Source organism: Zalophus californianus, chromosome 3 (assembly GCF_009762305.2).
Source record: "Zalophus californianus isolate mZalCal1 chromosome 3, mZalCal1.pri.v2, whole genome shotgun sequence".
Classification (NCBI taxonomy): Eukaryota; Metazoa; Chordata; class Mammalia; order Carnivora; family Otariidae; genus Zalophus; species Zalophus californianus.
In genome coordinates this window covers 51,793,935-51,818,019 of record NC_045597.1, presented here as the reverse complement: position 1 = coordinate 51,818,019, position 24,085 = coordinate 51,793,935, and the positions used below count along the sequence as shown (strand labels likewise).

The window sequence follows — 24,085 nt, the reverse complement described above, 5'->3', positions numbered from 1 at the left end:
GTCATTGTTGTAAAGAACAGACAGCACAGAAGTGGCTGGAAAACATGGACCCTCTCCTCACAAACTTAGGTTCTTTTTTTTTTTTTTTTTAAGATTTTATTTATCTGTTAGAGACAGAGAGAGAACACAAGCAGGGCCAGGGGCAGAGGGAGAAGCAGATCCCCACTGAGCGGTGAGCTAGACATAGGTCTCAATCCCAGGACGTTGGATTCATGACCTGAGCCAAAGGCAGACGCTTAACTGCTGAGCCCCTGAGCCACCCAGGTGCCCCACAAATTTAGATTCTTACTGGGAAAACAGGGGGTGGTAGCATCTGGTTAAATAAGAACGGAACCAAACCACTGAGAAGTTTCATTCAGGTTCAGACTACCTAGAGGTGAAACATGACTGAAACTTAAAATAGGGAAGAGTATGGATCTTTAGGAATTATTAGTATTGAAGAATGAATAGTATTTGCCTAGGTTAAGAGGAGTGTCTTCACCAATAAGAATGTAAGCTCTTTGAGGTCAGAGATGTTTTATTTTTGTGTCTTTTTGAACCTTTGACAAAAGTACTGAGCACATATGAATACAGTTATGATTTGCTGCATCAAAACCTCGTCTACTCAGTTGGGCAGATTCTGCTAAAGTTAGGCGTGGCAAACCTTTAAAAGGCATGTGGCCCTCAGCTTCGTCTGTCTGATGTCTGTACATCATAACCATTCAAAGAAAAAATGAACACCTACCTGGTAGTATGTGTTTTAAAGCAGTAATTTTCAACCTTTGGTGTAATAGAGAATCACCTGGTTCCAACCCCGAGATTCTGATTCATTGGGCCTAGGGTTTGGTTTATCAGTCAGCATTTTTAATAATTACCCTAGATTGTGGTGCAAGTGTTTGTAGGCCACACTTTCAGAAAAAGAGTACAGGTTTAGGAAGAGCAATCAGTTACTTAGCAGTTTAATATTTGAATTTTTAAGCAACAGGGATATTTTGAAGCCTGCAGCCTCTGGTAAGTCAAGAAAGTGACTGGAGTAGTTTATTATCAATGTTAGAACTTATTCAACCCCTTCTCCCTACCCCAGTTATTCCTTTCTTTATTCCATTTTTTGCTGTTCTGTGTCTTTAAGCTTTGTGGCTCTCCCTTTTTCTGCTTCTCTAATTCTGCTTTTCCTCCTGTCACTCCCAAACCTACCACTATATTGACCACAGTAAATAATTAAACTAATTATTTTTTTTCCAATTGTAGTTAGCCTATTCTTTATCTCAGTGAACCATCAGTCTCCCAGTGTTAGTTTTTTTAGTACCATCTGGTACTTCATGGCCTTCTCTTCATTCCCTTATCCTTGGGTTTCTAGGCAAAACATTCCCTTCCTGATTTAAGGTAGCATTTACAGCCTTTGAAAATCCTTTTCTCCTGGGAAATACACTTTTATTATTGGCAGTTGTTTGAGTCTGGGAAAGAGGTTTTTCTGTTTTGTTTTTAAGCACCATGTAATGCTTGGATATGATTTTTGAGGTTTCTTTGGACATTTAACTCCATCACTGATGGCATATTTGTGGGCTTTACCTTATATCCCATCTAATGGAACATAGGCATTCACAGACTCTTGTAGGGATGGGAAGGACAGTCCATCAGTTGGATGGTCTGAAAATAATTACTGTTTCTGTTTGGCCAGAATATTTTGTTCCTCTTCAAGGTAGCAGGAACTAGTATGACTTTACAAGATAAAAAGTCATGTAAAGTTTATCTGTGTGATGGATGCCGTCATATAGTGGGTCTTGTGTTTGTGCAAAGTTGTATGGTATAATTTAAAAATCTAAATTAAGGAAAATTTGTTAGTTTTTGTGTTTTGGAAAACAGTCCTATGAACAGTGAAACTAAAACTATAAATACGAGGTGTTGAATTAATAACTTTATGTGCATCTTATTTTTTTATATCAAAGTACTAAATGGAAGCTTATATTGTAATGGGGTATTTCATTCTCTTTTTTGTTTTAAAACTGAAACGTACATGTAGGAGAATCTATAAAACATATACAGTTTGAATATAATTATAAAGTGTTTACCTATTACACAACAACCTAAGTTAAGAAGTAGGCCCATTATGTTAGAAATCCCCCACTGCTGCCCCATGTTTGTTTCTTTTTAAAAATAATTACTGTACTGACTTTTGTGATGACCTTTTCATTAAATTTTTCCCCCTTTGAACTTCATGTAAATGGGATCACACCGTATATATTCTGTAGTGTCTTGCTTCTTTCATTCAACTCTGCGAGATTTATCTTAATTAATTTTAATTGCCATGTTTTACTCCATTGTCTGTCTAGACCAGAATGTACTTACTCTCTTGTTGATGACATTAGATTATTTCCAGTTTGGGAACATTCTTGCACACGGTTCATGGAACACATGTGCAAGAGTTCTCTAAGGCAGTATCATCACATTGAGGTATGAGAGTTGTTTACAAAGAGTGTGGAGAGAATGGATAGTTCAAGATAATTTAGAGTTCTTCATTATCTTTCGTAGGAACAGATGCCTGCCAATTGATGCCTTCTTACCCATTCACCATCTTACTATGGTGTATTGTCCTAGGGGGTAGAGTCCTCGAGGACCCTAAACAGATGGGCAATTGATGCATTTCAGAGTAAGTTGTAGACATCAACATATTTGACCACTAAACACTTTAACCTGCCTGTCGTTTATTAACTAGAGTTATTTCAAACAATTTTGAATTAAATTTTTAATAGAAGAAATACAGTATAGTCCCAGTTATGTACATAAAAACAATGGGATTTTTGATACATATGTATTGAAGGTATAAAAATATGGACAGATAGGGGCAACATCAAATTTAGAATAGTTGGGAGGGATAAAATGAGATTAGAGAGGGATATACAGGAGGCCTTAGCTATATGTGGCTTTCTTAAGAATCTGAACAAATTATGGTAAAATATTAGTGTAAATAAAGCTGGATGATGGCTATGTGAATGCATTCTCTTTCTCTTTGGTTGAACTATTTCATAATAAATTTTGCTGTGTAAGGGGTAGTTTATTTTTGCCCCACATTTATAAATAACTGAGAAATAATGTTAATTTGATGAGGAACAGAAGTTGATTTTTTAAAAATGGTGAGTAAAATCTACATCATAAAATATGTTAACTGCCTGCTTCGGTGAAAGATTAGCTCGATTCAGAACTAAGTTGTAATGACCTTGTGTCTGTCCTGTATAACTAATACGATGGCTCTGGACATACTTCTGACGGATAACTTCCAGTTGAGATCCATTAACAAGTTGGAGCTATAGTTTGCTAGAAATAATTTAGTATTTAGAACCATCCCACATTCAAATATTATTCATAAACACATCTCAGGGGCGCCTGAGTGGCTTAGTCAGTTAGGCATCTGCCTTCGGCTCAGGTCATGATCCCAGGGTCCTGGCATTGAGTCCCGCATCACGCTCCCTGCTCAGCGGGGAGTCTCCTCACTCTGTTCCTCCCTTCACCATGTGCACGTGCCTGCTCTCTCTTTTCATAAGACACATACAATTGATAGAGTATTAATTGACACTATTGATGAACTTCAATAGGCTATTACCCCAAATTAAACTTTTGCATCTAACCAGATTTATTGACATAATCAATGTCTTCATCTTGCTTCCTTAAAATTCTTACTATAATGATAGCAATTCCTGTATCTTTAGTGATTTTTTTTGTTGTTATAAACTTGATATGGAATCTCTATGTGTGAGGTTTCCAAAATTTAGTAATGTAATTGTGGAAATTGCTATTAGAAAAGTGAAAACATAGATCTTGATCGAGGTTTTTGCTTTCATAATGATCTCTTGGGTCTCTTTTTACAATTTTCCCCACAGTGTTTGTCTAAGTAGTGGCAGAAATGGCAGGGACAGAGAGGAACAAATGGAAGTAGAAGTCCTAGGATTTTATAGTAAGAAGGATTCTTGTTGAGTCCTGTAGTTCAGGAGTCTCCTGAACTTTTTTTTATTAAATTCCTTTTCAATCTGTATAATCTACTGATTTGTTCAACAATTATTTATTATCTCTTAGGCATTATTCTTGATGCTGGGGAATATATCCATGAACGAAACATAGAAACTTTATTCATAAATTATATACATATACTCTGTTAATTAACTTCCATTTAAAATGTATTCTAATGTACACAAAGATTAAAGAAAGTTACAGATAAATTAGATGAGTGATCCTCAAACTGCTTTTGGTGAGACACTGAGATGAAGAAAGCAAACTAGAACTTATATATATATATTTAATTTCTTTTCTTTTCTTTTTAAAACTTATTATTTTTAACGGCTTTATTTTACCAAGGAAATGTATCCCAGAGAGTTTTTTTTTCAATATACCATTCTTCTGAGAAAGGATCCCTGTAAAGGGCATTTAATAAATAATAATAGCCCATCCTTGTAAAGAATTCATATGTTGACAAATATAACCCCATGGAAACAAAAGCTCAGTAACTTTTACGAATATAAACAGGGCTTGACACCAAAAGAATGTTGCATGATTGCAACCAGTGTTTTCAATATCATTCTTACAGATTTTTTTTTTTCCATTCTTAAATTTTATTTAGGAAACTATGGTTAAGTAACTTGCCTAAGATTGGATAATTTAATAGATCACTGGTACTTACAGCATTTGATTTAGTCTTTCCTCCTATTGATAATAAAGCAGAGTTTTACATAAATTAGAGTTTAGAAAAAATCACAAGTGTTCTAAACCAGAGGTTTTTTTCCCTAATGATGAAGATAGATGATCACTTTTACCATATATTTATTTGTGCCCTTCCAAGTTCCTTCCACAAATAACAGCAAACGTCACTAAAATTGGGGAGAGTATCAGGCCACCTGGGTGGCTCAGTCGGTTAAGTGTCTGCCTTTGGCTCAGGTCATGATCGCATGGTACTGGGATCTAGCCCCACGTAGGGCTCCCTGCCCAGCGGGGAGTCTGCTTCTCCCTCTCCCTTTGCCCCTCCCCCTGCTTGTGTTCTCTCTCTCTCTCTCTCTCTCTCTCTCTCTCACTCTCACTCTCACTCTCTTTCTCTCAAATAAATAAAGTCTTTAAAAAAAAGTTGGGGAGAGTATTAAGTTATTATATTTATATTTAATACATTATAAGTTAACTACAGTGATTATTAAATATGTAATATATATTTAATATAATTATACTTATGTTTAAATTATTATATTTAAAGTATTAAACTTGCTAGTAAAGGAATGCAAATTAAATGAAATTACTTTTGCCCATCATATCAAAAATCAAAAAATCAAAATACCATGAAATGTGCCTGCATGTATTCTGTTGATAGCGGTATTAACCAAAAAGCCTTCTGGAGAGCAATTGACTTCTACCAAATGCTTTGAAAATGTACCTATCTTTTGACATAATAATCTCAATCGTAGGACTCTATCTTAAAGAAAATTTAAGAATGGGAACAGCGATGAAACTATGAAGATACTTGAACCACTGGTTTTTAATAGTATAGTACAGTAGTTTATGAACTTCATATCTTCCCAAAACTTTTCTTTATACTCTTAAAAATTATTGAGAATCCCAAAGAGCTTTTATTCATGTGAGTTAGATTTATCAGTATTTACTAATATTAGAAATTAAAACAAAATTTTAAAATATCGATACATTAATTTCCTAAAAAATATAAACTCATTACATGTTTACTTATTTTTATAAAAGACAACTGTGTTTTCAAAAATGAAAACTGTATTGAAAGGAATGCAAATCTTTATTTAATCTTTGGCTTAACAGAAGATAGCTAGATTTTCATATCTTCTTCCCCATTAAATCTGTTGTAGTATGTTGCCTTTGTTGAAGAATATGAAGAAAATTTGGCCTAATACAGATGTCTAGTTGGAAAAGGGAGATGTATTTTAATAGCCACTTCAGATAATTGTGGGTTTTTACTTGGATACTAAACCAAAACTCAACAAATGCTAGATTCTTAAAGGTTAGTGCAAAGGGACCCTGAAACCCTATCAATGAACTTTTTGTCCTCTGTAACGTTAAAATCCATTTGTCTGTCTTACACTTTGATGAATTAATGTTTTCCTGAGACAAGATTTTATAACATAATTAATTGGTCATCTGAGTATTCCAAATGTTGACCTAATATTTTTAAAAATCACATTTTTAAATATTATACCAGTCTTATCAAAAAGTCTTTTAAGTGTTGGAAAGCTAATAAGCCCAAAGTAGTGTACATAAGTTTTCTAAAATTCTGATTTTCAGTTGAAAGTTCACATTTTATCATTGGTGACAAATGCTGTTAGTTGTTTTCCCTGAAGTGACAGGGTCACTTTATTCATTTTTGGGAACATGTCTGCCAAATATCCAGTTATGAATAATAAGTAGTTCTTTTAAGTAAAAATGGTGTTCCATGAAAAAAGCAACTAGTTTAGCTCACAACTAAAATAATTAGTGCAGAGCCTGGCTGGCTTAGTCAGTAGAGCATGTGATTCTCCATCTCAGGGTTGTGAGTTCAAGTCCCTAAGCCCTGCATTGGGCATGGAACCTGCTTTAAAAACAAAAAACAAAAAAGCAAAACAAGTGGTGCTTTTTGTCAAGACAACCATTCTGTTTTAGAATTTGACAGAAGTACTTTATGTGTACTTCCCATTTTTTAACTCAGTGTTAAAAAGGCATGTATTTAATTGTTGAAATTTAAGAAAAAGCTTTACTCTTCATCAAGGACGTTCTTAAGTGAAACTGCCTTCTTTTAAATGTGAGTGCCTCGTGGTAAAGAATACAGTGACTAGTATGGTTTGGTGATATAGCCTGATTCATGCTAAGGCTAATATTTACATCCACCTTTGCCTTTGCACTATTAGTGTAAATGTGACCATGGTGAGAAAAGGCAGATATAGTACCCTAGTATTACTACGAAAATAGTTTTGACCTCATGAACTCTCTGATGAAAGGGCTTCTGGATCCTCTGTGGGTCTGAGGATTACATTTTGAGGATCACTATAAAATAGCAACATTAGAAATAGTCCAAATGTCCAAAAATGGGGTTTGGTTAAATAAGTGATGGTACTTCTACACAATTATATGATAGTTTATGTTAAATATGAGCTTATTATACAGTATTTTTCTGTGTTTTTTTCTATGTTGGGTGCCCTCTTTAACGAGGAAATCAGCATTTCTCGAAGAAAGTGAAAGTGTTGATTCTGACCCTCAACATTTCCATTTAGTTGGTGATTTTGTGATTAAGGAAAAGGAAATTAAAAGGTAAAGAAGGCAGTTGCTGGCTTCTCTTCCAGTCTGAGGGATTTCTGTGTAGTGACTTTGAGTTTAATTTTCAGTATAAAAGGAATTGGCAGTGGTATCGATCATTTTTAAATGCTTTATAGAAGTAGGTGAAATAGGCCTTCACATTCACTTCTTCCTTGTAGATTCACTTCCTCATTTGGCATTTTCTGATTTACTTTTCTTATTGTGTTGTTCTTAATTGGGAGAACTTTGAGTTGCTATATATTACTTAGCTTCAGAGTGGGTTAAAGAGGTGAAGTTTCTAGAACAAACATAGCCAGAGATTTTCTCATTGCAGTTTAGAACATCATGCTGATGGAACCATCACTTGTCCGTGGTGGCGCTGTAGCCTACACCTTTGAGGCAAGTCAGAAAGAGACCATTAGGGTTAGACCTCAAGGCTTCTTGTCAAGATTTCCACACCTGGTGTTCTTAAGGGGAACCATCCGTGTTCTGCAGAAAGTCACAACACTTTTCATGAGAGGCATCATTGAAGATAGGCTATTGTCTAGATCTTAGATATTTCTCTTTGTCATAATGGAGGCCTAATAACCATCCATGACTTATCTTCAGTAATAATATTTTTCTAAGCACTAAATTCTAGAGAATGTTTAATGTTTGAAATCTCTCTCCAGATAATCTTTGTGTTCATTCAAAACTTTGGGTCTTGTTAAAGTATGCTGGGAGAATATATATGGTATGATACTATTTATATAAAGTTTAAAATATACCACACAAAAGACATACTTAGAGCCTAAGGAAAAACAATGTGAAGATTTTAGATTTAAATTAGAGTAATTAATTAGAATTAATGTTACCTGTGTTTTCTTAAAGGCTTTAATTTACTTTCTTTTAAAAGATTTATTTATTCTAGAGAGGGGGGAGAGAGAGCAAGGGGTGGGAGGGGCAGAGGGAGAGGGAGAGAGAATCTTAAGCCGACTCCCTACTGTGCATGGAGCCCAACATGGGGCTCCATCTCACGACTCTGAGATAGTGATCTGAGCCAAAATCAAGGGTTGGATGCTTAACCAACTGAGCCACCCAGGCGCCCCAGTGTTATGTGTGTTTTAATTTGAGAGACAGTTTGAAACAGTTTGCATTTAGAAATGATTTATTTTGTAAATGATCTTACTGAGAATGTTTTATGATATGAATTTTCTTAACTAGATGTTCTATTTCATCCTTTGATCTGTGGATCAGAGACAAATTTATGTATTGTAAAAGGATAATTCACAACCTTTTAGTCTCAGGAATAAACTGAAAGGAAGGTGTAATGTACACCTGCCCTTGGTAGAATCAAACAGTTGCACACCAATGTTAACTGATTTTTGAGAAGGTGGTGGACACTAGGTTCTTAGATGCTGTGAGACTTTCTACCATATTTAGGGTGATTGAAGCATCAGAGCCAGAGGCTGTGGGAAAGGAACTAATGTATTAGGAAATGGATACTTCCCTTGGAGTTCAGAGAGTATTTATTCCTAGATATTGGGGACAATTGAAGTAATACATTTACAAGAGCAGCACTGTACTAAAGACATGCTAGGAAGGTACTGATAACTCTTACATTCTTGAAAAGAATGAACTAGATCCTTCCACTGAAAAATACTGGGTAAGAAAGAAATAGTTTCCCATGCCATTCATTTAAGCAGTGTTACTTATTTTAGGAGCATCGTGCCCTGCTTAAAGTCGACTATTAAGTGCATACTAAATTCTGTGTAGAAAAGAGGTCACAGGAAGCTCTGTATGGGCTTATGTGTAGTAAAATACTGAGTCATTCTGAACATGACCTAGAGAGGAATGGCGCTGAATTCTGGTGAAATTGTAGTTGTGGTAGCTTCTGGCTTAGGTAAGATTGATCAAGATGAATAGAGAAGATGGTTGCATTGCATCCGAGATTTTATAGAACATGAGGCATATGAATGATGAATTGAGGTGATTCTCAAGAATTATTAGTTTGGGAGGCAAGTAGGCATGATGAAAAGTAAGCACCTCTGCTTTAGTTATAAGTAATTGGAAGTTTGCTTAAAGTGACTTAGAGCAGTGTATAGTTGAGAGTTGAACATAAATGAGTAAATAATGTTAGCCAAGTTTTGGATATATAGGGAAGTGGGCAAGGGAGTAGAGATAGTTTGGTTGAAGGGGGACACATATTATACTCTGGGGAGAGTACTGACAAGAATCCCTGGTGACCAAAGATCAAAAAAGCAAGTTATCTGCCCTGCTTTGTTTTGAGTCCATTGCTGGAAGGGTAATTTTTTTTTTTTTTTAAGGTGGTACTCATCTTTTACTTATCTAGGTGGTCAAGTGTTATTTATCTAACCTGTTTGAGGGCTTATTCTATTGTTCAGACACTTGATTTTTTACTCATTGTGGTTTTCAAGTCTTAATTTGTAAGATGTTTACTCCTAAGGACACTTTTTCAGAAAACTATAATCATGAGTTTTTGTGTGCATAATGAATTTAGATCCCAACCTCAAAATAGAGAGCAAATAAGCTCTGTTTTCATAAACACTCTTCACCATTCCTATGTTATAGTTGACTGTACTTTGATACATTTTCACATAAACTATAGGACTATTTATAAAACAAGACCTAAAGATGTAGCACAGAAGGCAGGAAATACCTGACGTTTGTCTGCCGTATCTTGTTCTCTGCTTCCTGTCAGTTAAACCACGATGAGAGGAACAGAGACACAGATGTACAATTGCTGCTTTAATTTCCCATTAGGGAGACCCGTTAAATATAAAGCTTGTTTCATTAAACTTTTGTCACTTGTTGATTCTAGGTATGTTGTAGGCTTGTTTTGTATTATATGGATTGTATGGATTACAATTACATGTTTGATATAGAAAATATAACTTTTACATAATAAAAATGTGTTCAGTTTTATGAAATTTTTATAGGTCATAAAGGATTGGCTTTCAAATTTGTATATATGATGTACATTCAATATGAAGTGATAAGCTAATGTTTTGATTTCGAAATTTTAGTATTTAAGCATAAATTTACTTTTGTATTTTGGCATATCCAGATTCTTTAAAATGTTTAAAGTATTTCATGGTACAACTTTAAGATGACAAAAGGAAGATCATAGAGCTTGACTTATTCAAGAAAACATAGTAGATGAAAGAACTAGGATTTGAATGAATGTTTTCTGATACTACTATGTCCTGTTTCCTTTTAGAAAAAAAGTTGTTTTCATTAAATTCCTATTATACTTATTATTCATATTATTCAGTGATTCAGACTTTTAAGTTTACCTTTGCTTGTTCTACATGGAATATCTCCCCCCCCCCCACGTTATCTCTGCTTTGAAAAAAGAGATGCTACTTATGCCTAAAGAAATGGCCCACCTGTCACTTCCTTGTGAAGTTTCTCAGGTTCTCAACAGGTATTTATCTCTTTCTCATTATTCCTTTAACACTTGGTTGACTTAATTATTTACATTGTTCTATAGTTATCTGTTTACATACTTTTTTTCTTGCTTTAGGCAGTGAACTCACCTTCTTTATTTTTGTATACCCAGTACGTAGCATGTAATAGATTTTATAAATACTTCTTAGAGGAATAAATACATGCTTGATATTTCTTTTCTTCATTCTAGAAACAAAAAAGCTGATTAAAGAACTACAGTGTGATTCCTTTCTACAATATTCCTTTATGGTTTCTTTGTAAGAAACAGTTTCATTATAAGATTTCTTTCCTGCTTCTGCCTTCCCCCTGTTGGTTTTTGCTATTTATAGAAATGAAGTATCTTAATGAGATTATTGGTGTTTTCAACATAGGTGAAAGTGATGATTATTGGTTCACTAAAAAATGTAGCTGAGAATACCTTAGTAATTGCTGAACATAAAAAATCTTTTACTTTTGTCTTTAATCTGGAGAAAGTGTCTAGCTCTTCATTACAGTTTTCCTGATTTCTCCACTGAATAAAAGGAATAATTCCCTTTACTAGTTCTTGCTTATGCCTATATTATTTTATGTCTTTGTTTCTAAGTCTTATGTACCTCAGTGATTTGGGGCTTCTAAATTACAGTTTTTCAATGTCAATGCAAGAAATAATTAAAAATATAAGTTACAGTCCTATTATCAAAAAGCAAAATTCTTTACAAGTCGGATTTTAGTTGAGACTTGTCTATTCTAGGAATGTTTTTAAAAAGTTCATGTATTAACAGTTTTTCCAGCTGAAAATGGATGTAGGTTACTATCTTATTTTTAAAATACCAAATTTAAATGATCAAATAAAAAATAAAGTCAGACCTAAGGATTCAGATTTGCTTTTTAAAGCTTAAAGGAAAAATTATGAAGCTATATGAATTTCATTTCTTTTTTTTTTTTTTTTAAGATTTATTTATTTATTTGACAGACACAGCGAGAGAGGGAACACAAGCAGGGGGAGTGGGAGAGGGAGAAGCAGGCTTCCCACTGAGCAGGGAGCCTGATGCGGGCCTCCATCCCAGGACCCTGGGACCATGACCTGAGCTGAAGGCAGATGCTTAACAACTGAGCCACCCAGGCGCCCCATGAATTTCATTTCTTAAGGAGTTTCAAAAGAACCAATGAAGTCATTCTTATTTATTAAAACTTGCCTTTTTAAAAAAAGAAACCGACTTAGGCTAGACATGCAGAAAATAGTTCATAGGGTTGTTGAGTGTTCTTTTACATGTGGGGCTTCCCGTTTTTGCCCCATTTGTTTGTGGCATTTGTGTTTTTCTGTGTTTGGATCAGAAGATACACGTCTGTATGTTGCTTTGAGCATAGTCGGTAAAGCCCAGGACACCACCAGCTGGTTCTGGCAGTTGAGCACATCGCGTAAAATTCTGTGAAATGCTAAAGCAGACATTTGGACACACTAACGTTTTATCATTTAATGAAGAATTACAGTAAGTAAATGTTTTTTTATTAACAAAAGACCGTGTCCTTCGATCTTGTGGCCTAATTTGACTTGAAACACAATGTACTTTTACTATGCTTTTAAATTAGGTTAATAAAGGACATATAGAAGCAATTTATATGTCTTTTGTTCTCAAGTAGCTTGTAACCTTAAGAGATGGGACATAGTACATAATTGTCGAGTAACATGGGAGAATAAGCTTGGTGTCTGCTTCTGCTGTGTTACATATATTATTGTGATTAGCATTTGTGTTAGCTGGTAGACTGTGATGGCTTATAGGGCAAGACCGGATCTTAGCCACGGCCTTTTCCCTGTCCTTCTCCCTTACCCACCAGAATCTGGGAGAGAGGTCTCTCTGAGTGCTCGTTACATAAATAAAAGAATATAGATAGTACTGATAACGATTTCTGAAGGCCATCTAGTATATAGGAAAAAGACAATACAGGGAGAATTTCCTCTTCTTCATTGAAGTGTTTATATTTGTAAAGAGAATGCTTTGTAAAAATCCCAGTAAAGTCTATTGTTAAATTTCAATCCAAAGTCAATATAAAAAAAGTGAAATGGAGGCCCTCAGGTTCTCTCCATCTAGGTTAATCAGCTTTGCCCTGAAGAAACCTGCCTTTGGGTTTAGCTGTAGTTCTCCCCCCATCTCCACCCTCACCCCAGGTTTCCCTTTCCCTCTCCGCGTGTACTTGCAAATGGTCTTAAAGGTGCAGCATTTCTCCCACAACTCTTACTCTTAGAGTAGGAGAGGTCACGTTTTCTGTGCGCAGTTGTTGGGGGTTGGGAGATAGTGGGAGACAGACACGGAAAGAGAGTGGCAGAAGTTTCTACTCCTGGTGTTAAGAGAACAACATGTATTGCCTGGCAACCTCACATTTTTAATGCAGACTATTTTGAGGGGAAACAGTGTTTTCATTAAGATCATTAGATTAGATCAAGAAACAACAAATATTGATGAAGATGTAGAGAAAAAGGAACTCTCACTGGTGGGAATGCAAACTGGTACAGCCACTGTGGAAAATAGTATGGAGGTTCCTCAAAAAGTTAAAAATAGAACTGCCCTGTGATTGAGTAATCACACTACTGGGTATTTACCCCAAAAACACAAAACACTAATTCAGAGTAAGTCAGAGGAACACATGCCACCCCTATGTTTATTATAGCATTATATACAATAGCCAAATTATGGAAGCAGCCCAAGTGCTCATCAGTAGATGAATGGATAAAGAAGTTGTGGTGTATATATATCTACAATGGAATATTACTCAGCCATCAAAAAGAATGAAATCTTGCCATTTGCAACGACATGGATGGAGCTAGAGGGTATAATGATAAGCAAAATAAATCAGTCAGAGAAAGGCAAATACCATATGGTTTCACTCATGTGGAATTTAAGAAACGAAACAGTGAACAAAGGGGAAAAAAAAGACAAATTACAAAACAGACTCTATAGAGAACAAACTGATGGTTACCAGAGGGGAGGTGGGTGGGTTGATGGGTGACATAGGAAGGAAAAGAAAGATCACTAGATTAGAAGCCCCACAAAGGCAGAAGTTTTGGTCTGTTTTGTTCACCACTATATTTGTAGCATCTGGAGCAGAGTCTTCGCATATTGTCGGTACTCAGTGGATAATTTTTGAATGCGTGAGAAGGTGAATAAGCATGAGCTGAAGTCAGACATGTGCTCAAACTCTCTGAACACCTTGAGCATTAATTTGGCAGATGTTTATCCTGAGCCATCTGTGTAAGATAGGGGAGTATGGTGGTGACCATGACCAGGTACCTGCCCTTATATGGTTGGCTTCCCCAATCCTTGTATCCTTGTGTAAATAAAGTGAGGTGGATAATACTGATGAGAAGATTAAATAACAGGTAGTAAAGTACTTAGCAGAGGGCCTGGCACACAGAAATGGTAGATTACTTTCTTCCATATATTTATTTTGTAACTTGTTATCATTTCTTAAGCTCTTTGAGGATAAGTGTCATGATTTTTTGTGTTTTTTTAAAAACATCAGGGGTTGGGGTGCCTGGGTGGCTCAGTAGGTTAAGCATCTGCCTTCGGCTCAGGTCATGATCCTGGGGTCCTGGGATGGAGCCCCGCATCGGGCACCCTGCTCATTGGGGAGCCTGCTTCTCCCTTTCCCTTTGCTCCTCCCCCCTGCTCGTGCTCTCCCTCCTTCCCTCTCTCTCTCTCTCTCTCTCTCTCGCACTCAAATAAATAGATGAAATCTTAAAAAAAATGTATTGGTTATAAATGTTTAAGAATTAAAGTAGTATGTATGTTTTGCTTTGTGAATTGTAAAATTTAGATGTGAGGTATTATTAACAAATGATAATGTAAATAAACCTTACTATGCTCTTTTACAATTTCTGGATGTGTCTTTATGCAAAAGTATATTTAAAAATCTAATAAAGAGGGGCACCTGGGTGGCTCAGTCGTTAAGCGTCTGCCTTCGGCTCAGGTCATGATCTCAGGGTCCTGGGATGGAGCCCCAGGTTGGGCTCTCTGCTCAGTGGGGAGCCTGCTTCTCCCTCTCTCTTTGCCCCTCCCCCTGCTTGTGCTCTCTCTCTTTCTTTTTCTAGAATAAAAAAATAAAAATAAAATCTAATCAGTGAGGGGCACCTGGCTGGCTGAGTCAGCGGAGTGTGTGTGACTCTTGATCTTGGGGTTATGGGTTCGAGCCCCACGTTGGGTATAGAGTTTACTTAAAATCTTTTAAAAAAAATCTAGTAAGAGCCTATTACATCTACGAAGGTGACTGAATTCTTGAACTTTCCAAGAGAAAGGCAAAGCCATAGGGCAGAAAATACCTTTATTAAAGAGCCAGGTTTAATGCACCCTCACTTGGTCAACTCCATATTTTCATAGGAGCACCTCTCTTTTGGATATCTCCCTGGAAAGAAGTCAAGATTCCTTGAATGTTGGTGATAGCAGTCTCTATTAAGTGACTAAGAAATGTGCATCTGTCATGAATATCCTTTCTTTCTTCATTGAGTAAATCAGCATCATCTATTCAAAATATTATTAAATAGTATTAACTAAATGACAAGATACAATCATCTGTAGATTCAATTAGTTCACATATTTCAAAGTTTCACTCATATTCAGATGGATGTAAGGCAGTTTTGATGTTCAGTTGAATAACTTGTAAGAAAGGTTATGTGGTAATGTCAGTATCTTTTTGAAAATCTTTTTTTCCTGTTTCCTCCTCTTCTAATCCTTAGGTGAAAGCAAAAGCTTGAAGTAAATTAGTTAAGTGAATTTTGTTTTAAACAATTTTACAGCACTCTAGACAGTTTAAAAACCATTGTCAAGAATCTCTACTATAAGTAATTAATGAAGAATTTAAGGAGGGTGGTGTGCATATTGGTGCCTGGAAGCTATCCATGTAGCAATCAAGCTATGGAATGTCTGTTTAAGCTGTTGTCATCATTTTTGCTTGGTAGTTACCAGATCCCACATATGTGACTTGCATTGGGCTTTGTAATCCTGGGGACCACACTCTGTTGTTGCAACTTGATTTGAAAACCTCCAGGAACTTTCTACCTCTTTCCAAATCAAGCCTAAATACTACCCCCTGACTTTCAAGACTCCATAATTTGGTTTTGCTTTGCTTATTTAACCACATTTTCTACCATTTCCCATTGACACCTCTTAGCTCTTGTCAAGCCATTAACTGTCTTCAGATTTCCTTTGGTCAGTTTTGATTCTCTGCATTCTTCTGTGTCTTGGCATTCACACATGTGCACATGCACTTGCACACACATGCTATACTTTATCTTTTCTTTCCCCTAGTCTCTCCACATCTTACTACCTTCCTCTAAGATTGTCTTTTGTCCTTCATTGTCTGTGAGTGTCTCCTTGACCCGTTTTGACCATCCCCTCTTCTGAAATGGCTGTAGAACTGACCAGCTTTATGAGCATTTAATTTCATACTACTTTTTGATGTTCAGTTATTGTGTCTTTTGGCCTTGTTTTCTTTTTCTTTTTCTTTTTCAAATTTTATTTATTTGAGAGAGAGAGCACGAGAGAGAGAGCATAAGGGGAGAGGGTCAGAGGGAGAAGCGACGCAGGACTTGATCCTAGGACTCTAGGATCATGACCTGAGCCGAAGGCAGACGTTCAACTGACTGAGCCACCCAGGCGCCCTTGGCCTTGTTTCTTGATCTAGATAATATACTTCATGGGAACAAGGCCATGTATTATCTTTTTGTATGTACCATGGTACTGAGTTTAGGGAAGTTCAGTAAATATTCATCAGTGTTTTACTACTAAGTCAATCAGTAGAAGCATAGTTTCTTTTGAAAATGGATGCTGTAGGGGCACCTGGGTGGCTCAGTCGGTTAGGCATCTGCCTTCAGCTCAGGTCATTATTCCAGGGTCCTGGGATCAAGCCCTGTATCGGCCTCCCTGCTTAGCGAGGAGTCTGCTTCTCCCTTTCCCTCTGCCTCTCCTCTCCCTACCCCGACCCCGCTTGTATTCTCTCAAATAAATAAATAAAAACTTTAAAAAAAATGGATGTTGGGGTGCCTGGGTGGTTCAGTCGGTTAAATGGCTTCCTTCGGCTCAGGTCATGATCCCAGGGTCCTGGGATCAAGTCCCAAATCGGGCTCCTTGCTCAGCGGGGAGCCTGCTTCTCCCTCTGCCTCATGCTCCCCCCGCTTGTACTTTCTCTCTCTGACAAATAAAATCTTAAAAAAAATTTTAAAAATGGATGTTGTGGGATCTTTTGATTAGCTCTGGATAGACGTCAGGTAAGCATAACAAAATGTTTCCTCTCACCTCCTGCAAGACGTTGATGCACTTCAGTTAACATGAACTGAAATGGATTCATATGATTTAAAAACTGAGTGAGCAATTATATTATGAAATACAGAAGGGACTAAAATTTTAATTATTCTGTATTATAAACCTTCATATTTCTTATGAGGAGTATTTAAAGTTTGCATCTAAGATTTGTACAGTAAGAAGATAAAAAGCTACATGCATAATTTATAAATATTGCATATCTATATTTTATGTATGTTACAATACTAAGCTGTCCTACTTTCTTATCTCTCATCTTATGGTTTTGTTGGTCTAGTTTTTTGGTGCCATTGAATTTAGAATCTGAGGTGATTGCTAGATAGCTGTGAGGATGATCATAGGAAGAATCCCATTTTAAGGATCTTGATGTGGAACACCAGAATTATTTGATTAAATCCAGACTTATTTAAGATAGTTTTCTATTATTTAAAGAAAAACTAACACTATGAAAAACAGGTCATTAGCTCATTAGAGGTTTTCTCATATGTGGGGAGCAGGAAGTTTTGTGTACAAGGAATTTTAAAATCCATCAAACTTGGTAACTTGGGAAAAGGTGAAAATGTTTTGCTTCTCTGGAGTTTATACTTTTAAGTCTGTTCCCACTGCGATTTTGAAAATGCCACAGGTATAAAAGATTGTGATCATCTAAGAATGTATGGAGAAATCTGGATTGAGCATGGCAGTGAGCACTGAGAGAAGCCTGGGAAAGGGTAGTGCATGCAGGGTTGGGTGGAGGGGATGGGGCGGGGCTAATTTTGGCTTCTTTAATATTGGGGTGAGGTGGGGGGACCATGAAGACTATAAAATGCAGAAATGCTGGAATACCTTTTTCTGAGATGGGAGGGAAGAGTAGTGAAATTGTGGCGGAGGTATACTTTTAAACTTGGTCCATGGAATATTCTTATTCACTCAATCCTTATTTTGTTCAGATACTGTTTTACAAATCTGACCAGCCTTTCACAACACAAGGAGAACCCCACTAATCCCTGTTCGAGGATTTGGAGTTTTTCCTATAGGTAGTGGGGGAGGGGCCACTGATTAGTTTTGAGTAAGGAAGTAAGTTGCTGATACTTTTATTTTTGCTAAGTTCCTTTTACTGGATGAAGAACCCCTGGAGGGGAGCTAGCATAAAGGTGGTAAACTGGAGGGACAGTGTGTCTCTCCTTAAGAGTGAAACTTCTTATGGCAATACAGTTTCTTCTAGAAGAGTGTTGTGTGGGAGTTGGAGGTGGGGGGAGGTATATCATGCAGCAAAATCTCCTTGGGGGGGAACCTTTAAATTACCTATCCCTGGGTTTTCTCCTGCAGTCTGGACCAGAGTGAAACACGGTTACTAATGGAAACCTGCTGTGTGTGCAGGTGGGGGAACCAATGCTCTAGAGCCCATCTTCTAAGAGGATGAATATATTAACCAGGGGAATAAACAACCACAGACAGAAATGAAACAGAATTTCCCTGCAAGTTGATTCTTGCTTGTTAGAAGATTTTTAAACTGCTAACTGGCTTTGCTGATAAGCACATTGGAGCATGTTTGTGTTCCCTGGACAGGTGTATTTTTGTCAGAGTTCAGGTTTGGGGTACTGGAGGGAAGAAAGTTCCTTTAGTTTGCATAATAAAAAGCACCAATTAATGACATTTTGATAATTATCACTTTCAACCCTTTTGAGAAGGGAAAGGAGTTAAATTTCTTTAGGACCAAAGTTAAAACAATATCTAGTTACTGTTGGATATTTCTCTTTGGTTTTAAATTCTCTCATTTTCAGAACATGCTCAGAAAAAGGGTTAATCTTGAGACCGCAGGTATTGACAGGTCCAGGTATGTGATCTGTTTGGCTGTTTTGCAAGGTGCTATAAATGCTGCCTGAGTGTAACCTGACACCATGTAGGCCCAAGTGGCCAAGGATAGAAAGTGGAGAACAATGTGAAAGAACCAGAATTTCAGGTCTAGGCAGTGAGTAATTGCAGCCTGCCCTCTGAGTCCTGGAACTGAACATCTGGGTGTCAGCAAAAAGACTGCCAGCCTAGAAGTCAGCCTGCCTGCCTTGATCATATTGACTGTGTGTGTGTTTTTACCTTAACGTGATTGGGGTCAGGTGAGCTTATTCAGGTTTCCAAGGCCTGCTTCAGCTTTGCATATGTCCCTAGAAGCCTGACCGAGGCTTTCTATACCAAAAACACCAGTTTGTGCATCATTCACACAAAAATAAAAATATATTTTTGAAAAAGTTCTAGGTACTTCAGTTCCCCCTGCCACCCCCCCACCCCCGAATTGCAATGAAAGGTGCTTTAGGCAGAGTAGCTATTTAGAAGATATTCGTGTATATATGTATATATATATATATGGTACTTGTATGGATTTCAAGGACATTTTTAAACTCCTAAATGTTCTTGAAGTCCTTGAATTTTTGAAATAAAAGGTAGGGGTATAGAAACTTTTTCTTTTTTTTTTTTTTTGAAACATTTTCTTTTTGAACTAAATTATGAGAACCCTCAATGCAGTGGGGAATGATTTATTCCTCTTGTAACATTAAGTTGTATTTTTTCTAACTTCTGTGTTGTGTATAGAGTACATGAGTTGTAGACAGGGCTATACAGTGAGATTTATTTTACAATTGGTGCCTTTTTAATTTTTTCTTTCTTTCTTATTCACTAGGAACTGAGAGACTAACCACCCTTGTTTGGGGAAGTTCAAATCTGGTTACTTAACTGTAACTGCATTTTGGTGTGTTTTTAAAATTATTTTCTTCCATATTCACATTTTTAAAAATGTGATAGAAATACTGATTCAAAGAATTAGCAAGAATAATATGTTAAAATTTATTTATTTATTTTTTAAAAGATTTTATTTGAGAGAGAAAGAATGAGACAGAGAGAGCGTGAGACAGGGGAGGGTCAGAGGGAGAAGCAGACTCCCCGCCAAGCAGGGAGTCCAATGTGGACTCAATCCCAGGACTCCAGGATCATGACCTGAGCCAAAGGCAGTCGCTTAACCAACTGAACCACCCAGGCGCCCAGTTAAAATTTATTTTAAAGTATTTTCATGAATTATTAAGTTATAGCTTTTTATAAAAAGGTTTATTAAGGGGCACCTGGGTGGCTCAGTCCATTGAACGTCTGCGGTCAGCTCAGATCATGGTCCTGGGTCCTGGGATCTAGCCTTTGGTCGGATGGGTTCCCTGCTCAGCGGGGAGTCTGCCTCTTTCTTTCCCCCTCCCTGGGGGGGGGGGCGCGTGTGCGCGTGCGCACACGTGCTCTCTCTTGAATGAGTGAATGATCTTTTATTTTTATTTTTTATTATTTTTATTATTTTTATTAAAGATTTTATTTGAGAGAGAGAGAGCACATGAGAGGGGGAGGGTCAGAGGGCGAAGCAGACTCCCTGCTGAGCAGGGAGCCCGATGCGGGACTCGATCCAGGGACTCCAGGATCATGACCAGAGCCGAAAGCAGTCGCTTAACCAACCGAGCCACCCAGGCGCCCTATTTTTATTTTTTTTAAAGATTTTATTTATTTATTTGACAGAGAGAGACCGCGAGAGAGGGAACACAAGCAGGGGGAGTGGGAGAGGGAGAAGCAGGCTTCCCGCGGAGCAGGGAGCCTGATGAGGGGCTCGATCCCAGGATGCTGGGATCATGACCTGAGCGGAAGGCAGACATTTAATGACTGAGCCACCCAGGCGCCCCAAATAATCTTTTTAAAAAAAGGTTTATTAATGTTTTCACTTTCTTGGTTGAGTGAAAGTAAAGCAAATGGTATGATATGATAGAGCTTGGGAAAGAACAATAATAGTAAAACTTTAAGATTTAAAACAATAATAGGAAAACCTACAAACTCCTCTACTTAAAGTTATTCCAGATAAAAATATGATTAAAAATGATTTACCACATATCAGAAGGTTGCATGGAATAGTGTAGAGATCTTTGCTGCAGAACTTCTGTAAGAGATTTCTTCTTTTCCAGATACTCTGCTAAAGAACAATACTGATGACATTCTGTTAATGTAGATATAGGGGCATGAGTAGAGAATGGGGCTGGGAATTTGGGCCTCTTTTGCTTTCTTTGGACAAGTCAGATTGTGCTAGGCCCAAATTCTTTAGCTGGTCAATGACTCTGTTGTTTTAGGTAATCCTTAGGTTTTTTTCAGCTTAAAATTGTGTGACTCCACACTTTCTGGATTGAGAACGGGCAGATCCTGGGACGATTGTACAGAATTTATCTTGGTAGCACTGATTTATTATTTTCATTTCTTCTGGAAGCTAATGTGCAAAGCATTCTGCCATATTAGAAAACAAGTGAAAAGGCCTGACTATACTGTATCGAACAAGAATCCCAGTCATGATAGTTTATGTGTTTATTGCTTGCTTCTCATTTTAATTTGCATAGCTTCTCTTTTTTTCTCTTACTTATTTGATTTCCTTTCATTTCTATTGTATTTCTTCTAAGGTAATGGTTTTTTAAAATATATTTGCTTTTCTTATGTGTATGTTTGTATGTTGAGAAGGGCGTTTTTTTTTTAGGATTTTATTTATTTATTTGACAGAGAGAGAGACAGTGAGAGAGGGAATACAAGCAGGGGGAGTGGGAGAGGGAGAAGCAGGCTTCCAACTGAGCAGGGAGCCTGATGTGGGGCTCGATCCCAGGACCTTGGGATCATGACCTAAGCCGAAGGCAGATGCTTAATGAGTGAGCCACCCAGGAGCCCCAAGAAGGGCCATTTATTAGGTTACCGCTTCATATAAAAATACTTTCTGTTCAGATACTTGGCATCTGGCATCTGGAATTACTACAGAATTCCAGTTCTTTAAGTACTTTCAACTTTATAAACATGCATATATACATAAACATAAGCACTATCTGAATACTTTATCAAAGGTAATCTTTCAAGCATCCCATTGCTCTAAGCTGGTGTATTTTACCTCCTTTGGACTAGAATTGTTTAATCTAAAACACTTTTGTCATATCTCTTATTTACTCATTTTCATTTTGAGTGTAAGGAGTTGGTGGTCTGGTAACTTCCAAAGGGTAGCAATAATTTGTTTTTAAATATCATTATGAATTAATAGGTTTCTAGACCCTTGTGTTTAAAGCCCTTTTGAAGGAAACTTAAAAGTTGCATTCAGTCAGTGATGAAGAAAGCAGGTATGGGAGTATTAAAAACCGATTTTGATTGTCATGTTTTTATGATAACCAAAATATTTTATAATAAATTAAACAAAAATAAACTGAATTGGTTGTAGTAGCCATCAATGCGGTTGAAGGTTTTGTGTTTACAGTCAGTAAATTCATTTTGTTTGGAACAGGGGCATAATGGAACTCTGTGTTAAGGGAAACGTGCCAGACAGGGTGAGGTCTGAGCCTAGAAGCAGCTGGATTTATCAAGTAGGTGCCAAATTTTCAGGCACTGGAATAGAATTATACTTTTTTTGATAATGGGCTATATAGTATTCTCTGTTGGAGTCTAGCAAATAGCTGTGGTCAAGGAGACTCCAGGGAGTATGGAGATGAGACTGAAGGAGTAATCACTTACCGTGGCATGCACCTGTTACGTGTCTCTTGCATTGTACCGAGACTGTAATAAAGCTAAGGTTTATAGAACAAAAGTTATCTGCCAGGCATTCTGTACATGGAGTTTGCATCCCATCTTCACAGCAACTTTAGATGTTGGTGTAATATATTGTACCTATTTTACAGAAAGGGGAGACTGACACTAAGTGACTTGTCCAAGGTCACAGTACTGAAGATTCAAACCCAGATGGTCTGACTCCAGAGCTTGTGCTCTTTTAACTGTTTTGCTTGCTTTATTATTTAACCTTAAATCTGCAGCTTATTTTGGTGATGAAAGATTAGGAACCTTATTGTTGAGACCCTCCTGTGGAATGTCTCCTGGAAGAAGAAGAATATCCTGACACAGTTGGAAGACACGTTGAGAGCCAACTTTGGGAGTTTTTACTCTTTGGTGGATGTATAACTAGATGACCTCTCAAAGTAGAGCAAATAAGTTAACTGTTTATGCCTATGTCGGACAAACAGTTCTCACTTATATTTTTTCTTGTTATTTTATAAAGACTGACACTTTGAAAATGAAATAGGTTTGAGAATTACTAATGAAGCAGAGTGGTCCTGAATATCATATGTATAGCTAATGGTTATAATACATATAGTTAACTGAAGACTTTCTAATTTGTTAGGGTAAAGCAAAAAAAAAACCTTTTATCTCTTCAATCTGAGTACCCATGTCTTTTTCATACTAGAGCAACTTTGAGGAATAAAATGTTCCCTTTGGGACATGTTTTAGACACATTGACTTTGAGGGGCACTGATGTGGACTTCTCTAATAGTTTAGTGAGTGTATTTGGAGATCTGGGGCTGAACTCGAGATGGAAATCCCCCCCCCCAATTTGATATATATATATATATGCATTTACTTAGAAATCTGTGTTTCAAACTATGAAAGCACAAAGGGCTTGGGTAGATTTAGAGGCAAGGCTGTGTGCTGTTGCCCTGGGCAGAGTCCTGATTTAGGAGGCGAGGGATCTCAGTGCAGTTGTGTTACACCTTCAGATTGTGAGACTTTGGGCACAGGGACTCAGACTTATTCATGAAAAACTGAAGCATTGATCTAGATGTTTAATTTTGATGCAATGGGACTTTGTTCTTTAACTGTCTCTATTATGTCTGGGTGATACCTCTAGATCCAGAATCAGAAAATTTCTTCCTAAGACCCATCTTGGTGCCATAGGCTATGTAACTCCTGAGAGAAGAAGGAGTGGGAGAGAGAGAAGACAAGAGGATCAGAGGCCTGATGAGGCCAATAAAATAATTCCAAAGCTTTTCTTACACATTTTCAGTTTATGAACTTCTGTATTGAAATGAACAAAAGCTGTCCACCAGAGTGAAGGTGTCTCTTTCTGTCCTAAGAAGTGGCTTAGTGATCATGGACAGTCATCTCAGTTTTGGTTTATTACTCTTGGTGTTAGTGTGTATTGGAAGGTACGGGTATGTTGATTGCTTGTACTTTTTTTTTTTTTGATGTATTTCCTTTAAATCTTTTTTTTATTTTATTATGTTATGTTAATCACCATACATTACATCATTAGTTTTTGA

At 37.0% G+C, this 24,085-nt stretch overlaps 1 protein-coding gene across 6 annotated transcripts in view; it reads left to right on the top strand.

Annotated features, from left to right (window-relative positions):
- ELF1 (E74 like ETS transcription factor 1) overlaps positions 1-24,085 on the top strand; it is a 105,445-nt gene that overhangs the window by 30,884 nt on the left and 50,476 nt on the right. Inside the window, exon 2 of one of the 6 annotated variants that reach the window (XM_035726521.1) lies at positions 2,509-2,626. The exons of 4 other annotated variants lie outside the window; for them this stretch is intronic. The gene's annotated coding sequence lies outside the window, so the exon portion shown is untranslated. Of the gene's footprint in view, positions 1-2,508; positions 2,627-12,142; positions 12,162-24,085 lie in introns of those variants that run through there. One more of the 6 variants, XM_035726523.1, reaches the window with a different exon arrangement.